The sequence below is a fragment of the Hibiscus syriacus genome, unplaced genomic scaffold (genome assembly GCF_006381635.1).
Source record: "Hibiscus syriacus cultivar Baekdansim isolate YM2019G1 unplaced genomic scaffold, ASM638163v2 tig00113725_pilon, whole genome shotgun sequence".
In the NCBI taxonomy this organism is placed as follows: Eukaryota; Viridiplantae; Streptophyta; class Magnoliopsida; order Malvales; family Malvaceae; genus Hibiscus; species Hibiscus syriacus.
In genome coordinates, this window is record NW_024063471.1 from 16557302 (window position 1) to 16570408 (window position 13107).

The following is a 13107-nucleotide window of genomic DNA, read 5'->3' on the forward strand; positions in this document are numbered from 1 at the left end:
AATAGAAATACATCTCTAGCTTTTAAGTTGAGTGGTAAAGATTGCATGAATGTTCATGGTAGATTATACATTTTGATGTTTTAGTATGATTTCAAGCCTTCTTTAGGATTCATATGACTTACATAATACTTTAATAATACTTGGAGACCTCATTAGGGTTGTTAGAGTAGTCAATGAGCCATTTTCGTGCCTAAGTAAGGTATTTCTGGGCACGAGTATCGGTACTGAAAGGAAAATATTGATAATGACCTTAAGTTCTTAAAAGAAAAAGGTTTTTCAAAGCAAGAGTATCGATACTCCTTAATGAGGTATCGATACTGAGGTCACAGTCTCAAGAACCCTAGGCTAGGTATCGAGGCTGATATTCCAGTGAGGATTTTCAGCATCGATACTAACGTAAGGTATCGATACTAGAGTATGCGTATTGATACTGGAGGTTCAATATCGATACCAATTGTAAAAAATTGGACAAATAGCCAAAATATTAAGGGATTTATATGTGAGGGACAGAATAATGCATATATATATACTAGCATAAGATTACTAATGAGAACCATTAATTTTGAACAAATTACAATTAGAAACAACATTAATTAAAATGACATAATACTAGCCTTGTTTGATGGTCGAGAAAATGTTAAGGACACTCGATTTACTTTAGTAGATGATGTTACTTATGAAGTATAGATTGTCCAAATATCCTTAGGTAGTGTGCAAGACACTTAAGACTAACTATGGAACAAGGCCTCAACAATCACAATGTGTGGGTTAATTGGGTGTCAAATACGATGTAGAAATTCCATATTCATATCCCCTATAGACTAGAGGGGTACGTGAGCTTCGAGATGATTTAATCCCTGAGTCGTACCATGATTTCTACCCTAGCATAGCGTGAGTGTGCGTACATACTCACTTTAGTTATCTTTTACACTAGCATGAGCATTTTATGAACACTTTTGTTATGGCACTGTTGTTAGTATGGGACTGGGCTAGTGAGCTCAGCGTTCGAAATTATGTTTTCATTTGTAGATCTTTTAGAGGAGCATTCGATGAGTTGATCCCGTTACAAACATTTCAGACAGCCGAGAAACTTAAAGTATGTCTTGATTCTTTTGTTTAGGGGCATGTATTATTCATGCACCTCTTGTACTTAAGTTATAACTATTTTAAATACTTGAATGTTTTATTTGATACAATTATTTTGAGAGCTCCCCAACATTGTAAACTATTATCTATTTTGTCTAATTTCATGCTTTTAAATGGTTGTTATTATTATATTGTGGGCAATTTTAAAAGGAAATATTTTTGGGTTGTCACTCTGGTGGTCCAGTATGACATTCTAATTGGTTGATTATGTGTCGTATTAGATTAGGGTCTTATATTTAGTGGTATTAGAGCATCAGGTTTAGTTGGTTCTAAGTCTCGCATGTTTTATTCAGTAAAATTCTATAAGTATACATACCCCTAGTGAGTCAATAGTACGTCTATGTTTGGAACAACGATAATGCCTCCTTGTTTTACCATAATTTCAGGATTTAGTCATGAGCGATTGCACCGATCTTGGCCACGAGGGTACATTGAAGAGCGTACCCTCTTTAGCTGATGACTCTAGAGAGGAGTTTGCCTTGGATACTGAGTTTGAGAGATAGGGGATGCGGTGGTTAATGAGGCAACCTTCTTTAAAGATTAGACTACAACTCTTAGGTGCATAGCACGAGCCATACTTAAGGCACCTAAAATACCATCTACACCACCCGTACCTCCAGCCCTCCAGCCTCGATTCACCAGGAGTCCCTAGTTGAGCGACTCCGTAGATACCAGATGACAAACTTCCTTGGGTCGAGTGACATTGTAGTTGCATACCAATGTTTAAGAATACTCTAAGGACTATTCATTAGTTGCACCTTACCTCTGAGGGTAATCTGGAGTGCATCACCGCTCTGTTGAAAAGTGACACTATAGATTGGTGGGAGACTATCAAGACAGCTATAGAGCCAGAGAGGCCAACGTGGTAGCTCCTTTTTGTCTAAGTTTAGAGATAATTATATTAGGGAGGCTCATACGGATAACCTGATAGATCAATTCCTGCATCTGAGGTAAGGAGATCATTCAGTCATGGAATATGAGAGAGACTTCCTCAAGTTCAATCGGTATGCACCGGAGTTAGTAGCATCAGAATATTACCACTGTAAGAGGTTCAATGATGGCCTCCATCTTAACATTCTCACCTATCTAGCTACAGACCAACCAAGGGTATTTGTCGACCTGACTCTTCAGGAGAAGGCACTTGAGATGGTTTTAGGGATGGGTGCTAAAGCTTTTATTGTTACCTCAGGATAGGGTCAGAGGGTGGATGAGTCTTTAAGACCTACCCAGTCACAGGGAAAAAGGGCCATAGATTCTCAGGGTTTATGGAGGAGTCGAGTTAGTCAATTTAGGAGGCCGACGCAAAGCGCAGATCGTGATGGTAGATCTAGGTCCTATAGGAAGCCATTATCGTCAACTTCAATGTTGAGTGCTAGCGGGTCTATGGGGAAACCATACTTAACTTTCCAGACGTTTGGGAAGAGGTATATTACGATGTGTTTTGTTAGGACATGAGGATTGTGGTTGAGGCTCAACGGATCACTTTATTCAGGATTACCTAAAGACTCAGAATAGGACAATTCATCATACCTTTGATTTGTTCAGTCAAACCCTAAAGGTCGGGGATCTTTTAGAGGTGGAAGCCACATTTTAGGTAAACACAATAAGGGTGCAACAAGATCAGTAGCTGGTTCTGAGCACAGAGTGGCCTCCTGTCAATATGTTCTTAGAGCTTAGGAGGAGTGTGACCCCATAGATGTGATCTCAGGTACATTTACCGTGTTTTTTATTCTAGTTGCAGTAGTTGTGGATCCAGATCCACTCATTCATACATATTTCATGACTTACAATGGAAAAGAAACTTAGTAGTCGAGGATCTAGTGATGGGGGTCAGAGTATTCAGTCCTCTATGGTTAGATGTCTTAGTAGACAAAGTCTACTGTCATTGCCCAATGAAAATTCAAGGTGAAACCTTTCTATTCGATCTTATGGAGCTACCTTTTAGAGAATTCAATTTCATTTTGGGAGTGGATTGGCTTTTAGAGCATGACGCTAGCTTTAGGTGTAAATCTAGAGAGTTTAAACTCAAGAAGGTAGACAAAATCAAGGTTGTAATGATTGGTGAGAAGTCGAGGTGTATAAAGATTATTTCGGCCATCAAGGCACAAAGAATGTTAGACCAAAGTTGTGAGGCTTTCTTAGCTGACGTGATCGACACTGAAGCCATAACCTCGAGGCTGTGAGATATTCGAGCAGTGTGAGATTTCCCAAACTTTTTTTAAGAGAAATTACCAAAACGACCAATCAATCAAGAGTTAAAGTTTAACATTGAGGTTTTTTCAGGTTCATCCCTAGTGTCCATTTTCCGTTACCGTATGGCGTCAATGGAACTGAAAGAGCTAAAGGCCCAAATTTAAGAATTATTAGAAAAGGGTTTTATTCGGCCAAGTATTTCTCTGTGGGGAGCACCAGTTCTCTTTATCAAAAAGAATGATGGTTCGATGAAGTTGTGCATTGGTTATCGTCAATTAAATAAGTTAACCATCAAGAATCGCTACACACTCCTTAGGATAGATGATCTTTTTTAGTAGCTTAAGGGAGCATGTGTACTCTCCAAAATAGACTTGAGATAGGGATACTACCAGTTGAAAGTCAAAGATGCAGACATAGCCAAGATAACATATGATAAGGTAGGTCACTATGAGTTCCTTGTAATGTCGTTCAGAATTTTCCATACCCCGGTTTCATTCATGGACCTAATAAACCTAGTGTTTCACCCATGCTTGGACCATTTTGCGCTGGTCTTCACAGATGACATACTTGTGTACTCGAGATCAGAGGATGAGTATGACAGACACCTCCGCATAGTTCTGCAGACTCTCCGAGAGCTTCAACTGTTTACTAAGTTTGGGAAGTACGAGTTCTGGTTATCTGAAGTTGCGTTTTTGGGTCATGTAGTGACAGAGGATGGTATTCAGGTAGATCCCAGAAAACCTCCAAAAAATGTTACCGAAGTATATAGTTTCTTAGGACTTGCAGGGTACTATCAATGGTTAGTTAAAGGGTTATCGACAATCACTACCTTGATGAATAAGTTGCTTCATAAAGGAGTACCTTTTGTTTAGGATGAGAAACAATAGAAAAGTTTTGAGCAGTTGAAAGCCATTCTAGCTCAAGCTCCAATTATAACCCAACTGATATCGTGAAAGGACTTCACCATGTTTAGCAATGCATAATTGAATGGTCTCGGGTGTGTTCTTATGCAAAAAGAGAAAGTTGTAGCTTATGTTTCCCATCAACACAAGTCTCACAAGCATAACTACCAACCCATGACTTAGAACTTGCAATAGTAGTTTTTGCGCTAAAAATCTAGAGACACTACCTGTTTGGTGAGAAGTGTCACATTTTCACCGATCACAAAAGCCTCTAGTATCTCCTAATGCAGAAATAGTTGAATTTGAGACAACATAGGTGGGTTGAACTGTTAAAGGATTATGACTGCGTGATCGACTACCACCCAGGGAAAGTGAATGTAGTTGCCGACTCGTTGAGCATAAAGTTAATGTTAGAGCTAAGGCCGTTTTTAGCAGGTCTAAGCTTATCTAGTGATGATAGATTATTAGTTGAGCTACGAGTAGAGCCCAATATATTGATTGAGGTTAAGAGGTTATAGAGTTCATATAGTCACTTAAGAACTCGCGTGGAGTAAGTCTACAAAGGCGAGGCCCTGGATTTTGACTTGAGAGAAGATGGGTACTTTTTTTAGAGGTCATCTATGTGATCCCTCCTACAAACAGTTACATAAAAAGATCCTCCATGAAGCCCATTATAGTCCACTCTCAGTTCATCTGGGTAGAAACAAGATGTACCAAGAACTACAATCCTTATACTAGTTTCCAGGCATCAAAAGAGAGGTGTCTAAATTCGTGGCTAAGTGATTGGTATGTCAGTATGTCATTGAAGAACAACGATTTCCTTCACGGTTGCTTTAGCCGATTCAAATACCACAGTGGAAGTGGGATCATATGAGTATGGATTTTGTGACAAGACTACTGATGACTAGACTAAGACATGATGCAGTGTGGGTTATAGTTGATCGGTTGATCAAGTTCGTTCACTTCTTACTGGTTCAGATGGATTATACCCTTGAGAGACTAGCCCAATTATTTGTCTATGAGATCGTGAGGTTGCATGGGGTACTGTCATTGATCATTTTAGATATAGATCCTTATTTCACTTCTTAAGTTTGGAAAGCTCTTCAAGAGGCTCTAGGTACCAAACTCTACTTTTGCACTACGTTCCACCCTCAGACGAACAGTCATTCCGAGCGCGTTATCCATATTCTTAAAGATATGCTTAGGTGGATCATCATGGACCTTGATGGTAGTTTGGAGGACCATTTACCACTAGTCGAGTTCGTATACAATAACAGTTGCAAGTCTAGCATCAAGATGGCTTCGTACGAGGCTTTGTATGGGCGCAATTGTAGGATCCCACTTTGTTGGACCAAGCTTAGAGAATGGAAGATAGTGAGCTCAGAATTGATTAGAGAAACCAAAGAAAAGTTTTGATTAATTCAAGGTTGATTAAGGGAAGCTTCGAATAGACAAAGGTCATATGCAAATTCAAAACGCAAGGATATTGAGTTTTTCATGGGAGACAAAGTGTTCCTCAAAGTATCTCCATTGAAGAAAGTACTTCGATTTGGACTCAAGGGAAAGATGGCCCTGTGTTTAATAGGACCTTATGGGATACTCGAGAGAGTTAGACCAGTGGCTTATCAGGTGGCATTATCCCCAGAGTTAGAGCACATCCACAACGTGTTCCACGTCTTTATACTTAGGAGGTATCGGTCTGCCCTTTCTCACATTTTACCCTTGGAGTAAATCAAGGTGAGCTAAGATATGAATTATGAGGAAGAACCGATAAGATTCTTAACATGAGAAGTAAAGGAGTTAAAGAACAAATGGTTTCCCCGAGTAAAAGTCCTTTGGAGGAACCACGGAGTCGAAGAGATAACTTGGGAAATCAAGGAAGGCATACAACTTCAGTATTCGCATCTATTTTACTCAGGTAAATTTCAAGGAGGAAATTTCTTATTAGGAGCGGAGAGTTGTAACACCCCGAACCACATGTTAGAAGTTTTGAGTTAACTCAAGATAGTTTGGGCAAGCCCAAGTGCCTTGCAAGAAAGCTTAGTCTATTTAGAATTGGAATCGGGCTTGGTTTGAGCTCATTATGTATTTAAAAGGGTATTTTTAACCTTGGCATGAAATTTGAAAGACCAAAAGAGGAATTAGATCCTTGTTCAAAATAAAAGCTAAATTCCCTTAATTGTAAGATAATCTAACGTCTAAACCTTTATCCTCTTTTTCATCTCCATTGCTTGTCTCATTCTCTCTACTCTTTATCTTTTTTCTTCATCTCCAAGCTAAGCAAAGTTGGAAACTTTAAGAATTTCAAACATCCTTTGAAACTACTAAGTTAAGAATCATAACCTCTATCATCCAAGATTCAATTTGACCCCTTAAGTGTAATTTTTGTCATAATTTCATAAACGAGTTTTTGAAGGGTTTAAGAGTTCAAGGGTTCTCAAACTTGTGTTTAGGGTATTTGAGTTGTAGGAAGTATCCTTAATTCATACCCAATCATTTAAATGAGTTAGTAATTCATCTGTCTTGACTTGTTTAGAGAAAGAAGTTTGTGAGTGCTCAAAAATTAAAGGCAATTAGAAGTTACTTCTTAGGTGATTTTATAGAGTTTCCAGAAGCTATGGAACTAAGGTAACATATTTACAACTCTTACATGCCATTAGTGGTCAATAGAAATGCATCTCTAGCTTTTAAGTGGAATGGTAAATATTGCATTAATGTTTTAGTAAGATTTCAAGCCTTCTTTAGGATCATTATGGCTCACATAAGACTTTAATAATACTTGGGGACCTCATTATGGTTGTTAGAGTATCGATACTGGAAGAACAATACCGATATTGCCCATCAGTTCTTTAACGAAAAGGGTTTTCCAAAGTAGGAGTATCAATACTCCTTCATGGGGTATCGATACTGAGGTCATGGTCTTGAGAACTATATTCTAGTGAGCATTTTCAGTATCGATACTCACTTAAGGTATCGATACTAAAGTTAAGTATCGATATTGGAGGGTTAGTATCAATACCAACAGTCAGAAATTGGGAAAATAGCCCAAATTTTAAGGGATTTTAATGTAAGGGACCCAAGAATGCCTATATATATATATACTCAGATAAGACAACTAGTGAGAACCATTAATTATGAACACAGTAAAACTAGAAACAACATTAATTATGATGACATAATATTAGTCTTGTTTGACGGTTGGGAAAATGGCAAGGATACCCGAGTTACTATAGTAGATGATGCTAGTTACGAAGTATAGATTATCTGGATATCTTTAAGCAGTGCGCAAGGGACTAAAGACTAACTATGGCTCAAGGCCTCATCACTCACAAGGTGTGAGTTAATTAGGTGTCAAATCTGATGTTGAAATTCTAGATTCACATCCCCTGTAGACTAGAGGGGTACGTGAGCTACAAGATATAATAATCACTTAAGTGGCGTTTGGTTCGCTGGAATGTTTCTGAGGGAATTGGAATCTGTGAAGGAATTGGAATCTGTCAGGAATTGGAATCCAATTTCATATTCTGTTTGGTTGGCAGAAAATGGAATTGGAATCCAATACCATATTCTGTTTGGTTCGTAGACATGTCAGATGAATTTGATTTTAATAATGTAAAATGATAGAATTACCCTTCTAGTTTTTTTGCTTTATTTTAGTTTGTTTTACAACTTACATGTAGTAATATATTATAAAAAATTAAAAAATATTAAATTTTCATTTTATTGATTGATTATTCATTTCAATAAATTATAAAAATCATGCTAATAAACATCATAAGTTAAAATCATCGCAATCAAAATATGTTAATAAGTTACCAAAAGATAGAGCAATATTTCGATACATTCCAATTGGAGTATGTTAATTAGTTACCAAAAAATATACGAAAAACTATTTTTATTCAATATATGAATTAGAAACCCGACCCGACACAAAATAATAAAAAAATTTATTTTTATTCAATAAAAACATTGACTTAATTGAAAAACAAGTATATATAGAGGGGTATTATTGTAATTATTCCTAAATATATAAGGTAAAATTATATATTTTTTTCGGGTAAGGTCCGATTTTTTCACCCTAAACTCGAACCCGACCCGACCCGAATATCACACTTAAAAAAACCCGACCCAACCCAAAAAAATAAAGTTTCACCCGACCCTACCCGAATATATGAATTAGAAATCCGACCCGACCCGACCCGAAATAATAAAAAAAATATTTTTATTCAATAAAAACAGTAACTTAATTGAAAAAAATTATATATAGAGGGGTATTATTGTAATTATTCCTAAATATATAAGGTAAAATTATATATATTTTCGGGTCGGGTATTTTTCAACCTAAACCCAAACTCGACCCGAATATCACACTTAAAAAAACCGACCCGACCTGACCAAAATAAAGTTTCACCCGACCCGACCCGACCCAAAATAATAAAAAAATATTTTTATTCAATATATATAAGTTACCAAAAGATTGATGAGGGTAGTATTGTCAAATTTCAATTCCCTCCAACAAGGGAATTGAATTCCATCCATTATTAGATGAAATTCACTTTCCCTCATTTGATGGAAAGTTGAAGCCATGAGGGATTCCAATTCCCTTAGAAAACTTGAACCAAACATGGGAAAGTGGTGGAATTGGATTCCAATTCCCACCAATTCCAAGGGATTCATGCCAACCAAACGCCACTTTAGTTGTACCATGATGTCTACAATAGCATAGGTTGAGTGTGCGTAAATACTCACTTTAGTTATCTTTTACGCTAGCATAAGTGTTTTATGAACACTTTTATTATGGAATCGTTGTTAGAGTGACACTGTGCAAGTGAGCTCAGCGTTCGGAATTGTGTTTTCGTTCGCATGTCTTTATGTGGAGCATTTGAGGAGTCGATCGTGTTATAGACGTTTCAGATAAGCGGGAAACTTACAGTATGTCTTAAGTCTTTTGTTTAGGGGGCATGTATTATTCAAAGACCTCTTGCACTTAAGTTATAACAGTTTTGAATACTCAAATGTTCTATTTAATGCATTTATTTTGAGAGCTCCCCGACATTGTAAACTACTATCTATTTTGTCTAGTTTCATGCTTTTAACTGGTTGTTATTGTTATATTATGGGCAATTCTAAAAGGAAAATTTTTAGGGATGTTGCTCAGATAGTCCCATGTAATGTTCTAATCGATCGACTATGTATCGTATCGGATTAGGGTGTTACACAATGAGGATCTTTGGATTTTTTTTCAATCAAGACCTTCACATATGCACATACTACATTTGGTGGTCTTGTGGAATAAAGTTTACTATACATGTTTTAGGGTCATTTTATTTTATGACCACCCAAGAATTTTTCTCTCTTTATTTAACACCCTTTGATCCTTTAATTACACTCTTTTTCATATTTAACACACTTTGCATAGAATATTTTTTTATTAGATTCTACAAAATATCTATCTACATAAAATTTGATGTAACACTATTTAACTACCAATATAGCATATTTTTCTTTAAATTTAATCCCAACCGATAATTCACTTGAGTATTCAAATTTAGGAGTCATGTGACTTGGATTTAAATGTTTCATATCAGAGAATTCATGATCCCTTATCGTATTATAATTTATTTTATGCATGTGAGCTGGAAGTTAATGGGATAGAAGGTCATAAGCGACCAAAACAAGGTCATCACCAATCAAATTGGGGTAATTATTAACTAAATTAGATACATTATTTTGATAATCTTTGCTAAAATCATAAAAAAATTCTACCTAACGACCTCTAAGGTTTACAATATCACAATCTAAAATAGGTTATGAAAATTATAAGTTAATCTTTACACAATCTACTATTACAAATGTTGAAGGCTCTTCACTAAAATATGGATCAAACCCACTTGATGTTCTATTAACTTCGTTTACACTTTCCAACATTGTTATAAAAAAAAATTATTAACTTATATGTTATGGCTTTAATCTCACTACCAAAGCCCATTTGAGAAGAATTTTCAACCAAATTTCTTAAGGAGCTAGGAACATCGGATATCCTACAGACTTTAACATATAGCTCGATAATTGTTGATTTATGTAATGCAATTATGATTTTGAAATTAGTATCATATTCAAATGGTATTACATAATAGTTCACTAGAATGAGATATATCATAAACTTATACCTCAAACCATCAACTAGTATTTTTCTACGTATCCTCCCATTTATTCCAACATTATTGTATAATCCATATTTCTATTTGATTAGTTACCCTAGCATATGCCTCAATCATTGACATTGTTTACAACCTAATTGGGTTGTATGGAATGGGAAAGCCATTGATTGATACGCACGACTACCCCGAAAATGCCTTTATTGCAATACGACTTTTGTTATTAGAAAAAAATATAAAAGAAATTTTCTTACATTTGACGGCGACTTCCCCAAAGATGTATGAATCACTTTTCGACATCTATCAAAGTTGAAAATATCACTGAACAACTTTACCTGCACTATAGAAACTTCTAGCTCTAACAAATAACTGATATATGCCAAGAGGGGGTGAATTGGCCTTTTTAGAAATTTATGGAAGCAACCGACAAATAGAAAGATTTGCACAACGATTTAGAGTGGTTCGACTTTATCAACCAAAGTCTACATTCACTACCTTAGCATTCACACTAAAAATTTCATACATCCACTAGATTTGTTTACCTTTAAGGACAAGGTGTAACATTACAAACACTTCAAGGTTTATACCCCAAAACCTTAAGTACACACTCTTCCAAAGAGAAATTACAAATGAAACAAACAATTGAGAAAACCTCACAAGGAAAATATGTTTCCAATAATTAAGCTCTCACCCAAATCACAATTGAGAAAAATAAATATTGTAACTCGCAATAGTGTTTACAACAAAGAATTTGAAAAATTAAGCACAAAAAAATACTTTGATGTTGGTAGGTTTGTTCAATATATTTTTTTAACCTAGAGATGTTTTTACCTTCAACTTATAACTCCTTCATCAATTCTAACCATTTGGAGCCATTGGGAGTCATTGTTGCAATTACCTATAACCAAAAATAATACTTGATGCACAAGGGATCGATCTTTTGATGAAAGGGATCGATACATTTTCAAATATTTTGTCTGTTACAAGAATGGGATTGATCTTTAAGGGAAGAGATTGATCCTTATCATCGGGGGATCGATCATTTGGTGAATAGATCGATCCAAAAGTTTTTGAAATCCAAGGGATCGATCGTTTTTCAAGGGGATAAATCATTTGGTCAAAGGGGACGCTCCTTTTGCTAACGGATGGATCCTTTGATCATAAAATTCTTGGAAACTCGACGTTAAAGTGCAAAAATGGTCGAGTATGTTTTTGAAAATGTTTGACTAAGATGGAAAACATTTAAAACATATTTTTCAAGTAAATTTATACTTTCAATTTTTTGACAAATTTTAACAAATTCGATTAAGTCTATAAATCAATTTTACAATTTTATTTGTTATATCAAAATATTAATTCAACAATCTCATCTTTTTGACATAATAAAACTCTTTGAAAATTGTTTCTGAAAAATACTCCCTTTTGAAAAATTATTTTGAGAAATTATTTTTCATTTTACACTTACTTCTCCCACTTTTTGCTAATATCAAAAATAATTCATAATGTTAATACAATATAAAAAAATAGATAAAGCAAACAAAAATAAATCTAAAATTAAGAATAAGCATATATAATTATCAAGCATCATGGTATTTAAAATAAATAACATCTATATAAGCTAAAGTACCAAAAGCATAAATATCCAAAATATCAAATGCTTATAAGTTCAAATATTCAACATGAAAACAATCCAAATATCAGGAATATCCAAATAAATATATGTTAATAATAACAAACATCTAAAGTCAAAGGTCCATAATGTGGCAAAGTCTAAAAATATGAAAATGGAATACATGAATGAACTAAGACGGAGATGAATGAGGGAAAGAGAATCCATGACGATAAATCATTTGAACCTCCACAATTAGCATCTTGGTGAAACGGAAGCTCATCAAATTTTACATTAACATGATATCGAAGAGATCTATTGGACTAAAGCATACTCTTCTCAAAATCTCAAGAAAGACCTTGGGAGGTGTCAAGTCTATACAAGTCTCTCTCTCGGTCTCCTCTCCATCATGTCTTCAAAAGCATCATCCATCTACCCGTCTCCATTGTACTCATCGTCTTCATGATCCTTTTAGCGATTAAGGACCAAACATATGGATCCTTTGGGCTCTTCGATATATCCAATTTTTGTCATGATAGTGCGACTGATGGTATTATCATTGCAAGAGAACATTTAGAGCTTATGAGACATGTCAACATCGAGCAGCTCGAACAAGTGATTGAGATACACCTCGTACACAAGATTCCGTTGAACTTTTGATTTGATGAAACTCACAATGTTATTGAAGACCATGCTAGCACGGTGGAGCTTGTGACCTTGTTGAATATAATGTAATCCACTAATAGTCACTTTTGTGAACAATCAAGAATTTCGTGCCACGAGCATGGAGGCAATGGGTGACAATAAGATGAAGTAACAGATTTTTGAGGGAGAAAATGGTGGCTCTATTATTTCTAAGGTGCATATTTAAAGGAAAGTGACCTTTTTTATTATCATCATCAGTGAGAAGAATGTCAAAATATTGAGTGATGGTCGACAGTGATGATGACGGTACGATCCTTAGGAAAAGAGACAATGATCCAATAAATTATGTCATTCTTAGTTTGAGAGGATGACACTTGAGCATTCAAATAAAAACTCTAACCAAATATTTATAAGTAGGCCATGAAATGAAGAAAATCAAAATGTTGCGTATCCT